Here is a 12,913-nt window from a genome sequence, read left to right as displayed (position 1 = left end):
AGCATGGTGATAAAAGCTTGGGAAAGTGTGTCAGAGAATTATGCCAGAACATGTTTAACGTTCAAAGGGTGGGTAAAAGGGCAGCCTTTTCTTTAAGCCTTTTATTTAAAGGTAAGAAAATGAGGCTGGTGTACATCATGAAAACCAAAGCTGAACAATCGAATGGCTCAGTCTGACAATAACACAAGACAAACTCTTGCCAGGTGTCACTGCAGTTTCAGTGTGGAGGTGAACAAATCAACAAACACAGCCCCCCAGGACACCACCCTCCCAGACAGCCTCAACAACTTCTATGCGAGGTTTGACAGGTTGAACACAGACACCCCCTCAAAATGCCCCTGTGACCCAGGAGACACTACTTTTCAGGTGGTGCACACACAGGTCCTGAAGGCCCTGAAACAGATAAACCCCCCATAAGGCGGCAGGACCATACGGTCCCCCCCTGCCCCAGAGTGTTGAGAGCCTGTGGGGATCAACTAGCTAGTGTGTACACAGACATCTTCAACCTGTCCTTAACCCAAGCAGTAGTTCCTCGCATTTTCAAAAAATCCATTATCATACCGGTCCCTAAGACATCAGACACATCCACTCTGAATGACTTCAGGCCAGTGGCGGTCACACCAGTGCTTAAAGAAATTGGTTCTCACACACATTAACCACACGGTCCCGGACACTGTAGACCCTCTCCAGTTTGCTTCCCGCCCCAACAGATCAGTGGACAATGTGATGGCTCTGGCTTTATTCCATACCCTGAAACACCTGGACAACAGCAGTACATATGCTAGGATGCTCTTCCTGGATTACAGTTCTGCATTCAACATCATTTGCCCAGGCAGGCTCATCGGGAAGATGACAGACCTTGGTGTCCCAACTCCCACCTGTAACTGGATTTTAAACTTCCTGACTGAAAGACCACAGGTGGTCAGAATGGGAGGGCGGGTGTCTGCTGAGCTCACAATCAGCACAGGCTCACCGCAGGGCTGCTGTCTCAGCCCCAAACTCTTCACCCTGTACACCCATGGCTTTGTCTCCAACCATGATGACACCATCATCATTAAATATGCTGATGACACCACCATTCTGGGCCTCATCAAGGGGGAGATGAGTTGGGCTACAGAAGCCTGGTGAACAACATTCTTGTTTATGGAGAGGAAAATGACCTCAACATAAACAAGACAAAAGAAATAATAATAGACTTCAGAAAGAACCCCTCCCCTCTGCTGCCTCTGACCACCAAAGGGACTATAGAGGACTGGTAGAGAGCATCCTCACTACTGGCATCACAGTCTGGTATGGTAACACCACACAGGCAGAGAGGAAGGCTCTTCAAAGGGTCATAAAGACTGCAGAAAGGATAATTGGGACTGAACTGCCTGCTTTTGGTTTTCATGATGTACACCAGCCTCATAGTGGACACACTATGCATACAGCGCTGTCGTAAAAGGGCAGAGAATATAATCAGGGATCCACTCTGCTCAGACACAAAACCTGCACCTACAGCCTCAGGCACAGCAGGGCGGGCAGTATCCTCACACACAGAACAAGACTTTGCAACAGCTTTTTCCCTGCCGCAGTAAGACTGATGGCAAATATGAAAATGTGAGAAAATATGTGCAATAACCCCTTACTATACATAGCCCCTCACCCCTACTTTTTGTGTATTGCGATTTTAATGCTTTGTCACCGTTATGTAACTTTTTTATTTTAAGACTAAATGTTCTTTCTGGCTTTTGACTCCTTACCTGACTCCAAAGGAGAGCTGCACAAAAATTCCTATATGCCTAGACTGTCTGTTTATGGATAAATGGCAAATAAAAATCTTGACTTGAATCTAATGGTGCGGGAAGTTTCCCCTTCAATGACAAAAACTGAATGTGACAGCATAATCAAACACTGAAGCCAGACAGGTGCAGGGCTCATCATGTGATCAGCTCAACATAAATTCTCACAGAAACCAACACTTTTTGGCCAAGGTTTTTCCAACAGGCTGTGAATATGTCTGACACTGGTCCAAAACAGACCTTACAGTTGAAGTGGAATGAAGTATTTGCACCTTAACTGTGCGGCCAAGAGATTCACATGGACTGATGTGAGCATGGATCAGTACTTCTTTGAAACACTTTTAGTGCCTCAAGCTTCCAAGAATTTGGTATGTAAAAAATTTGGTAGGAAAATGGGCCTTGCATTAAAGTAAACATATAAAACTAAAGTATATTATTATTAGCATTATGAAAGGCTGAAAGGCCTTGTAGACTGTGACAGAGTATGCACCCTGTAAATACATTTTAAGTGCCGTAATGTGCACCAGTGAAGAAAAGGAGAAATGCAGGTGTTCACACATGACACTTCTTGGAAAGCACTGATCACTGCAGCTGAACTGAACTGACTCACAATGTTGGAAACAGCCATGCCCTGCATGAGGAAGGTCCAAAATGTTGCTTAGTAACGAACGAACAGAAAATAAGAAGTACAGATGGAACTGCAGCAGTGTGTGATGAATTTCTAAACTTTACTAAATGCCATTTCCACCCCTGTGACGCTAAGTTAAAACAGAGTTTAGAAAAATGAGCTCACAGGTCAGTAGAGGACATGCTACACGCAATCAGACTAATTTTCACTCAAGTGACTTGTGTTTAAAAATTGGCTATAGAACTTGTAGTATCACTGGAGCCATGATGAAAACAGTCTCTAAATAGATGATAATAAATAGGATTTCATATGAGATCATGTTTTCATCATGACTCCAGTGATACTACAAGTTCTATAGCCAATTTTCAATGCCTAGTTACTTTTCACCCACCGCGTAGTATAAACATATTCAGTTCATTCACAAGAACTGAATATGCCAGAGGTGAACAGTTCACACGGCGTCTATTTCAGTGTAAGATTATACTCACATGACTCACTGCTGTCACCTTAATGTTGATGGATTTATGACAGGTCATGCACGAGGCAAATGGAATCAGAAAGATAGAAGAAAACAAAGAATGAATTATGATAGCTACAGGAAAAACATATTGAAGCCTGACATATTAGGTTCAAGGATTTTATTGTCAATTCACCATATGTGCAGGACATACAGAAATCGAAATACCATTTCTCTCTCACCAAGTATTGGGTGCCATAACATTAAGGAATTAAAATAGAGTTCTTATTATGTCAACCAATCCCATAAAAACACCAAAACCAGCACCTTTACGTTCTCCCCAGTGCATCTCTGGTTCCTACTGAAGATGTAAATCTTGAAAACAAATATATGGTTGTTTTTTTTTTTTTAAAAAAGCTAAATAATTTCTGTGTTCAAAAATAGTCAAAGAGAACAAACAGAACAGAGGTATTTCTGTTGGGGCTTTTTTTGTTTTGCTGAGAAGTATATGCTGTGCAATTGCCTTAAAATAAACAACAGCACCCATGTTCATCATAATGAGGAAACACACCTCCCAGCCCAACAGTGGGGCTTGGTAATGGGTTTTTAATAGATTCTGAACAACAATGGAGGCTAGTAGCACAGAAGCTAAATCAGTCTTTGGCTAGACAAACAATACCTGTTAGTGGGCTTGATTCATTTTTGGTTTTAATTCTTTTTGGGGGGATAAAAGGACAATAAGAAAAATATAGAATATTACCACACAGACAAACACTAACCAGTAAAATAGCTTACTGTGTTTGACTATATTCATTGTTAAGTGCACTTAGCTATTGATATGCTGACATGCATAATGCTGTTTACCCTCCTATCCTTTTTTCCACATTGCTTTTTCTTGTAATGCCAATATTTGAATATCACATAGAATCACCAAAACACATGTCTGACTGTCATGCATCAGTGACTTTAATGGTTTTAGAAATGTAGCATCACACAACTCAACCCATCTACAGGATACATACTGGAAGTGACAGAGAGCACAGTGTACTAGAGATTCATCTGCTATGTGGCACATGGCATCTATAAAAAGTCTAACACAGGACACTTCTGAGGAACTGCTTGTCACACCCCCATGTGCTGTGTGTGCCAGCTGTTACTTTCTCTTTCACGCAGTAAGCAGTAAGAGCTTGAGATTCCCTTTCAAGGCGCTCATTAGCTTTACGATCTAAATTTTTGATTAGCTGATACCAAAGAAAAGTAGAAAAAGTCCCTGGAATATTGGCAGAAGAACTTTGGTACTTCTGGGGAAACAATATTTGCAAGACTATGTTTTCACAAGAAGAGGAATGTCCTCTGTTTTTTTTTTTTTGTTTGTTTTTTTATCGCTTCAATATGCACAACTGCTGAGTTCCCTGGGCACAGTAAGTGCAAACCCAAACTTCACTGTTGATGTTTAGTACTGTCTTCAATGCCAAATCCCATTCGCAGTTAATGCAAGCAGCTTGTAACCTGAACCTTTACTGTATAACCTACTGTAGATTGATACAGCTCTACAAAAAGTTCACATTATAGGCTAGTATTAACATACACATACTGCTTTATTTGGTTTATATGGTGATAACAACATGTCCCACAGTGATTGGGGAGAGTATTAGCCTAAGCATGCCACATTTACCAGTTACGTCACAGTACAATGGAGGCCAAGTCTCCTGACGTAAAAAAGACACACCCCCGTCCCAAAAAAAAACTAGCTCACACACACGCACTGTAGCATGAAACAGTTAGTTCCAAAATAAAAACTGTCTTGACCCTGTGTAGATTATTTATAGAATAAACTGTTCAACTTCTTTCATTACCAACACAGATGTCAGCCCAAAACCTCATTTGTATTAAAATAAAACAATGATCAGTATAAATCTTTCAGAACATTTTACACAATGCTACAGGAATGATAAAATGATCCCTGCAGCACTCATTATCTATATTGCTGTATTATCCTGAACATGTAAAACCCCAAAATAGAAATTAAATGTTGATTGTCTGACGTGTTTCCCACTCAGATAAGATGATCAGGAAGTGAGGTCGGGTATCACCAGACGTGGTGCGTAGCAACAAGCTTGTCAAACATGTCGCTACAGTTTTTCCATCCCACACTCTCTGTTCACTGCTGTTTGACTATTGATTACATTTTTCATGTTAACTGTAATACCCTGGTGTACGGGAGCCCTTTGCTTTCCCATTTTGTAACTAATGAAGACTGTGTTTGTGCAGTGTATTGAAGTATCTTATGCAATAACTATCCAGAAGTACGTCATTTCACTCTGGGCACAACCTACTGCTACAGTACACCACCCTACATTTTGTAGCAATGACTCAGGGGGTGTTTCCCAGCAGTGTGAGCGGACTTAGGGTTTCTCTTCAGCTGACATTGTTTATATTCGCTACCTGCTTGACAGTTACAATCACTCTAGCTGCAAATGGTTTCTGGAAATGCAAAAAAGAAAGAAAAACTAACAACGATTTACCTGAACCAGGAGTATTTCAGTAACTGCATTTGATTTTGAATGCAAAATGGCAAAATAATAAACAGCCTCATCTGGTTACACACCACTCGTTTTCCTGTCATTTTGCACCTGAGTGCACTAGCATGATTCATGGCTTGTAACACTGTATTGTATATTTAGCATGCTGAATCTTACTATCACCTGCCAGCTATTGTTAGCATGCTGTGTAGGTGTGCGGAACCACAATGTCCTAATTGTGGTTCCTTCGTGACTCACTTAAAAAAGTGACAAATTGCATAACATGGATCACATTACTGAGGAACTCCAAACTGGGTGGCCCGTTGGTACTTGTATGGCTGGTTTCCAGTAAAACTGTAGGCAGGTTTTCTCACTACTATAGGAGCTACAGTAGGAGTAACACTAATGACTCAAAACATTTCTATGTGATTCCATTCTCAACTGACATCTTATTTAAAAGCACCAAAATAGCACTTCTGGAAAAGTATACAAATATTCAAATACATTTTTTAAAAATATTTTGTATTTGACAGAGTCGATCATCCCGGGCACAGATCATACCACAAATCTGTTGAGATATCTGGATTGTAGAAACAGATGACGATCTTTGGTAGAGCCGTTTTGTTGCTCTACTGTACATGTACCTTCTGCTCAGGGGACATATGTTGTCACTTAGTTCACTTTGTTCTTGGGTGAATTTGCAGGATGTTTGGGATCATTGTCCTACTGGAAAACCTCTCTCCTGCAAAGTTTCTTGAGAATGAGTGTCATCTTGAAGTATCCTGTGCTCATGCGCAATATCATCAGTGGTACTAGCTTGTAATCAAGGTATAATTTTGTTTAGTTCCCTCATACTCTTGCTTCATCTGTTTTTTGTCTTTAGTGTTAGGAAACCTCCTGTTGATGGGATGCAGACCAGGGGTATAACTGTGTGCACAGAGCTGCTGAAGCGGCAGAGGATTCTGATTGAACAAAAACCAAGAAGAAGGAAGTGCATATTTATATTATTATAATCAGGTTGTGGAGTGCTAACAGTAAATCTACAGGCCTGAAGCAGGAACAGGAGGAGCGTGCCTTGAGAAGAGCCTTGGGTGGGGGGTGGGACTTGCAGAACCATTGAGACTCACAGCTTCGCTCTGGTAGGCTCTGATATCTGGCATCTGGAGCTCACTGAAAACAACTCCATGGCAACCAGCAGTTGTGGAATTGTAAACAGACTGGCAAATTGGAAAGACGAGCGGGAATCCGCCTTTTGTTGTTTCTCCACTATGCACTCAAGAGCGCCAGTAGGGCGGTCAGCTTACTTTATACGCACGTGCTGAAGTCAGAGGGAACAAAGGAGGAGAAACAAACAAACTTTCCATGCAAAGGCCTTTCCCTTTGCATGGCTATTAATAAGACAGATTTAACTTTTGTTTGAGATGTTTGTCTTTCTTGTGAACAAAATCTCAGTTGAAAATCTAAAATTAAATTTAGGTAAATTACATGAAAAGTAAAACGCAATATACTCTTTTTTACTTACATTACAGCATATTTAGTTGGATTTAACTGTGTGATTTACAGAAGGTACTTTATTTCCTCTAACCTTTCTCATTTTTTGTACTAGCATTACTTTGAAAACGTTTTGAAGAATCACTGAACAAAGTAGCAGGAGTAGGAGTACAATTTTAAACTGGTAGAACCCTTGTCAGTAGCCCCATATATTGTGAAACGATATCAGTTCAAGTCTTAGTGGCACTTTGAGTGAGAAACCGTGGGGCTTGAATTCAGTGTGGGCAGTAACCATTACAGTAGCTCTACCTGATGCTAATGCTAAAAGCCTGGCTAAAAGCTGCAATAAACTTAGTTCATGTAAAATTTGACACTTACCATTCACTCTCTCACTTACAGGAAATGTTGTTTGGATAGTGTCCAACCACCTGTTTCTAATTAAAGTGAGAATTTCAGTGCTTCCTGCATTCAATGACACGACTGAATTCCATTTAACTGTTTCAGTTTCAGGGTCCTAGTATTGTGCTTGCTTACCAGCAAACTGTTTTAACTTAGACGAGAGTCACCGTGAATGTTACTAGAAACACCTGTGCTTTTCCTAAAATATGTTGACAGCTAGGGAGTGACACAGTTAAAACTCCCACACATCACTGGTCAACCCACACATTTTCACTTAGTTTGTCTGATTAGCGTTCTCCTTCAGACACTGATCATATAAATTATATGTTTATTAATACAAGCAGCTTAGTGACATTATGTATTGTAATTTGCAGCAAGGCTAATCCCAAGGTTTGACAAACCATAGCTGACCTCCCCTGTGTGTGCAAGGCCTTTTAAAAACAATATTACCGGGAGACGAGAGCTTCTCCTAGCTTTGGCCACCATTGTGTTTTAGCCTGTGTCTCTTTACATGGATCTTGTTTCTGAGACCCTGTGAGATCCAAACATACTGTATATACTTAAGACAAAGGTTCACATGATAGCAACTGCTACTTGACAACTGAGCAAAAACCTGTATCAATGTAAATCTTATTTTTACAGTATAATTAAATGTAGTTGGAGCTGTTTTGAATATGAATGGATTATCTGACTGTGTTCAATCATCACACTGGTGCTATCATACTGTACATCGGTCCATTTGAATTCAGGAACATGGTGCTCAGGGACAAGTCTAATAAACCCATTATCTCAGTAAATTGTTTCATTTTTGTAGAGCCAATGTTGCATTTCATATTGTTTACTGTATTATCTAGGTTAGTACTAAAATTAATTTAAAAATAAAATGCCAACACAATATTGAAGTCATATTTTAATGTGGTAGGCTAGATGAAATGATTGATATTGCACAATTAAAGAGAGGACCGTCTCAAGTCTGACCAGACAAAGTAGACAAGCAGTAATTTGATAATGACATCCAGAACCACTTTACATGAAGCCCAGTATTTTGTGCATATAGTAGTAGCTGAAAAGCTGAAAAGTAGCTTTTAATGTTGACACATTTAAATTTTAAGACATAATACATCTTTATTTTAAACAATATTGAGAAAAACAACTTCGCTCTTTGCCTCAAGTTGCTCATAAATGTATTATCGCAAAATATTACATACTCTAGGGTATTTTTAGTAAACATAAAAATAAGATAAAGAGTGAAATGTTATCCTTCCACCTCTATCAGTTTTGTGTTTTGTCAACTGGAGTAGCCTACAGCTGTGGAAGACATGATGTTTCCTTTGAAATACCTGATTAGAGTACTAAAATGGTGCCAGACTGCTTAGATATGACCACTGGCTGGGGGTGTATGTAGCAGCAATGATAAATTCCTGACTTGTGTAAGCAGTGCTCTAACTCTTCTGTGCTTGTTTTTTAGAATCACATGACTAATGAATAGCAGAGAATTTCTCCAGAGTAGCACATAAGCCATTGTGCTTTTAATAGTCCTCCAGTTAAGGTCTGATTGGTTTCAATGCTCCGTTGGGCCATATGTTTTTGAAAGGGCACTTCTCTGTAACTATCTGATAAAATAACATCGCACTGACAGATGTGCCAAGCCACTCAGAATGGTTTGTTTTATTTAGCAAAATGCAGACAATGGCAACACTCATCTATTAATAAACTACACATTTTTTGTGCTTCCTCATCTGACTGCACTTCTTTCAGTCGTATGTTATGTACACATGGAGCTCTGTTTAATGAGAAACAAGGATGATTAAATGTGTGTCTTTAATGCTCAGCAGTTTTGCAACAGCCAGCATTTTTTTTTTTGCTATTAACACACACAAAGAGCGTGTACAATACCTCTAGCCTCCTTAAACTGAATTCCAGCAAAAAAAAATGATTCACAGTGTTTCCCAAGTACTCTGACTTTTCAATTCTGGAAAGTTAAAGGGTTTTCCAGTCCTTTTTTGGAATTATTTTTTGTACTAAGAAGGCAAAGAGTTTCCATGGAAGTGCAGTGGCTTTCTCTGAGACTTTACCTACATTTATGAAGCGCCACCTGAATTGGTATTTTCTTAGAATGTGTATTTCAATTCATTACTGAGAAAAAAAGGGACATTGTTCTGAACCACTCACAGAGTACAAACCACCTCAGAGACCCTTTATCTCTCTGAAGCCTCTGCAATGAGCTCCAATGGCTGAGCGGAAACAGCAAAGTGCTGTGGAAGCAGGTAGAGCAGGGGCTCCTTCCAGTAATTATGTTGGATATAGAGGTTATTGCAGATTCCCGTTCATCCATCATTTTAGCAGTTTGCAGTAAATGTGCATGTGTTCCCAGCTGTAGTCAATCTTCATGTTACTGTATATGTACAGAATAAACATGAGTGATATGTGCTTCCACAGGGGTCACAGTAAAGGAGCACCTGGAAATGTAAATGATGTGCATTAAATGTGTCATTCTATACTTTTACTTTTAGTATTTTTAAATGTGTTTTGATACGAATACTTCATACTTTTACTTAAGTAACATTTCAAATGCAGGACTTCTACTTGTAACAGAGTATTTTTACACTGTAGTTTTGCTACTTTTACTTAAGTAAAAGATCTGAGTACTTCTTCCGCCACTGCTTATACAAATACCTCCAGCATAATTGACTTTTGTGTCATCTGGAGTCAGTCCTTTGTCTCAGAGCCCACTGTGCAGGTGAGCATATCACTTAAAACACTTTGTCTTAAAGAGTTAGCAGCACACAGATGGATTACTGTATAAAATACATGATGTGCATGCATACAGTACAATTTGAATTCTGATGAAGTACACGCTGACATATTTCTGTATATATGTGTATTTGTGTACAGTGCACGGGACATTTCTAAGAACCTGCACATTTGTATGAGACATTCATGTCATAAACATATTGCATCACTGTGTACAGCATGTGCTTATGAAAGCATGTTAGATCACGTCAGCACCTACAGAGAATCGGGTGAGTCACACCAGTGCAAAGCAGTTAGCTGGTACTTCTCTGGAAGTCTGAGTGGCTTTTAACAGTTCTAATGTAAATTGGCTGAAGCAGACACTCATCTTTTTTGTTAGAAGAAGAAGTGAGCAGCCCCGTAAATAAGAATCAAATCAAATTTTATTTATTTATTTATTTATTTATTCCAAGCATGTAATAAAAGAGAGAAAAAGAAAAAAAGGAAATCAACATGTAACACAAAACAACCAAACAAATTACCATATACAACCAAAAAAAAAAAAAATAGAAATTTCTCTTGATAATGCTTAGTCATTACATGCTTGCAAGGGAGTAGAAAGAAGTAATACTTACAGTGCCTTGCGAAAGTATTCGGCCCCCTTGAACTTTGCGACCTTTTGCCACATTTCAGGCTTCAAACATAAAGATATAAAACTGTAATTTTTTTGTGAAGAATCAACAACAAGTGGGACACAATCATGAAGTGGAACGAAATTTATTGGATATTTCAAACTTTTTTAACAAATAAAAAACTGAAAAATTGGGCGTGCAAAATTATTCAACCCCCTTAAGTTAATACGTTGTAGCGCCACCTTTTGCTGCGATTACAGCTGTAAATCGCTTGGGGTATGTCTCTATCAGTTTTGCACATCGAGAGACTGAAATTTTTGCCCATGCCTCCTTGCAAAACAGCTCGAGCTCAGTGAGGTTGGATGGAGAGCATTTGTGAACAGCAGTTTTCAGTTCTTTCCACAGATTCTCGATTGGATTCAGGTCTGGACTTTGACTTGGCCATTCTAACACCTGGATATGTTTATTTGTGAACCATTCCATTGTAGATTTTGCTTTATGTTTTGGATCATTGTCTTGTTGGAAGACAAATCTCCGTCCCAGTCTCAGGTCTTTTGCAGACTCCATCAGGTTTCCTTCCAGAATGGTCCTGTATTTGGCTCCATCCATCTTCCCATCAATTTGAACCATCTTCCCTGTCCCTGCTGAAGAAAAGCAGCCCCAAACCATGATGCTGCCACCACCATGTTTGACAGTGGGGATGGTGTGTTCAGGGTGATGAGCTGTGTTGCTTTTACACCAAACATAACGTTTTGCATTGTTGCCAAAAAGTTCAATTTTGGTTTCATCTGACCAGAGCACCTTCTTCCACATGTTTGGTGTGTCTCCCAGGTGGCTTGTGGCAAACTTTAAACGACACTTTTTATGGATATCTTTAAGAAATGGCTTTCTTCTTGCCACTCTTCCATAAAGGCCAGATTTGTGCAGTATACGACTGATTGTTGTCCTATGGACAGAGTCTCCCACCTCAGCTGTAGATCTCTGCAGTTCATCCAGAGTGATCATGGGCCTCTTGGCTGCATCTCTGATCAGTCTTCTCCTTGTATGAGCTGAAAGTTTAGAGGGACGGCCAGGTCTTGGTAGATTTGCAGTGGTCTGATACTCCTTCCATTTCAATATTATCGCTTGCACAGTGCTCCTTGGGATGTTTAAAGCTTGGGAAATCTTTTTGTATCCAAATCCGGCTTTAAACTTCTCCACAACAGTATCTCGGACCTGCCTGGTGTGTTCCTTGTTCTTCATGATGCTCTCTGCACTTTAAACGGACCTCTGAGACTATCACAGTGCAGGTGCATTTATACGGAGACTTGATTACACACAGGTGGATTCTATTTATCATCATTAGTCATTTAGGTCAACATTGGATCATTCAGAGATCCTCACTGAACTTCTGGAGAGAGTTTGCTGCACTGAAAGTAAAGGGGCTGAATAATTTTGCACGCCCAATTATTCAGTTTTTTATTTGTTAAAAAAGTTTGAAATATCCAATAAATTTCATTCCACTTCATGATTGTGTCCCACTTGTTGTTGATTCTTCACAAAAAATTACAGTTTTATATCTTTATGTTTGAAGCCTGAAATGTGGCAAAAGGTCGCAAAGTTCAAGGGGGCCGAATACTTTCGCAAGGCACTGTAAATACCTGGATGCAATCAAATTTCCTTCAGTTACAGACAAGACTGAAGTTATTGCTTTTGGTAGCAAGAACGAAAGGACCGAAGTTATTGATCAGCTTGATTGTAGAACTATGAAGACAAAAACTCAAGTTACAAATCTTGGTGTCATAATTGACTCAGACCTGAACTTCACCAGTCACATCAAGGCCACAACTAAATCAGCTTTTCATCATCTCGAACAAATAGTACAACTCTGAGGTCTCATGTCCTGAGAAACTCACTGATGCTATCGTCTCCAACAGGCTGGACTGTTGTAATGGTCTTTTGTCTAGCCTTCCCCAAAAGACTGTTAGACAACTTCAGCTCGTTCAGAGAGTTTGAACCAGAACCAGGAGAATTGAGCAAATCACTCCTGTTCTTAAATCTTTACACTGGCTCCCAGTTACCTACAGAATCCAAACCCAGCAGGGCCCTGACATCCTTAGTAAGCAGTGATCTGGTTTTAATGCTTATAATATTTAATGCTGTTACTGTTTTTCTTTGCCTATGTGAAGCACTTTGAATTGCCTCTGGTTAGGAAATGTGCTCTAGAAATTAAGCTGTCTTGCTTTGATCTGAAGTCCAGTGGTGCTTTGACCAAGATTCCTGTGCTGGCC

Source organism: Monopterus albus, unplaced genomic scaffold, assembly GCF_001952655.1.
Source record: "Monopterus albus unplaced genomic scaffold, M_albus_1.0 scaffold251.1, whole genome shotgun sequence".
Classification (NCBI taxonomy): Eukaryota; Metazoa; Chordata; class Actinopteri; order Synbranchiformes; family Synbranchidae; genus Monopterus; species Monopterus albus.
Note: the sequence above shows the minus strand (reverse complement) of the source record.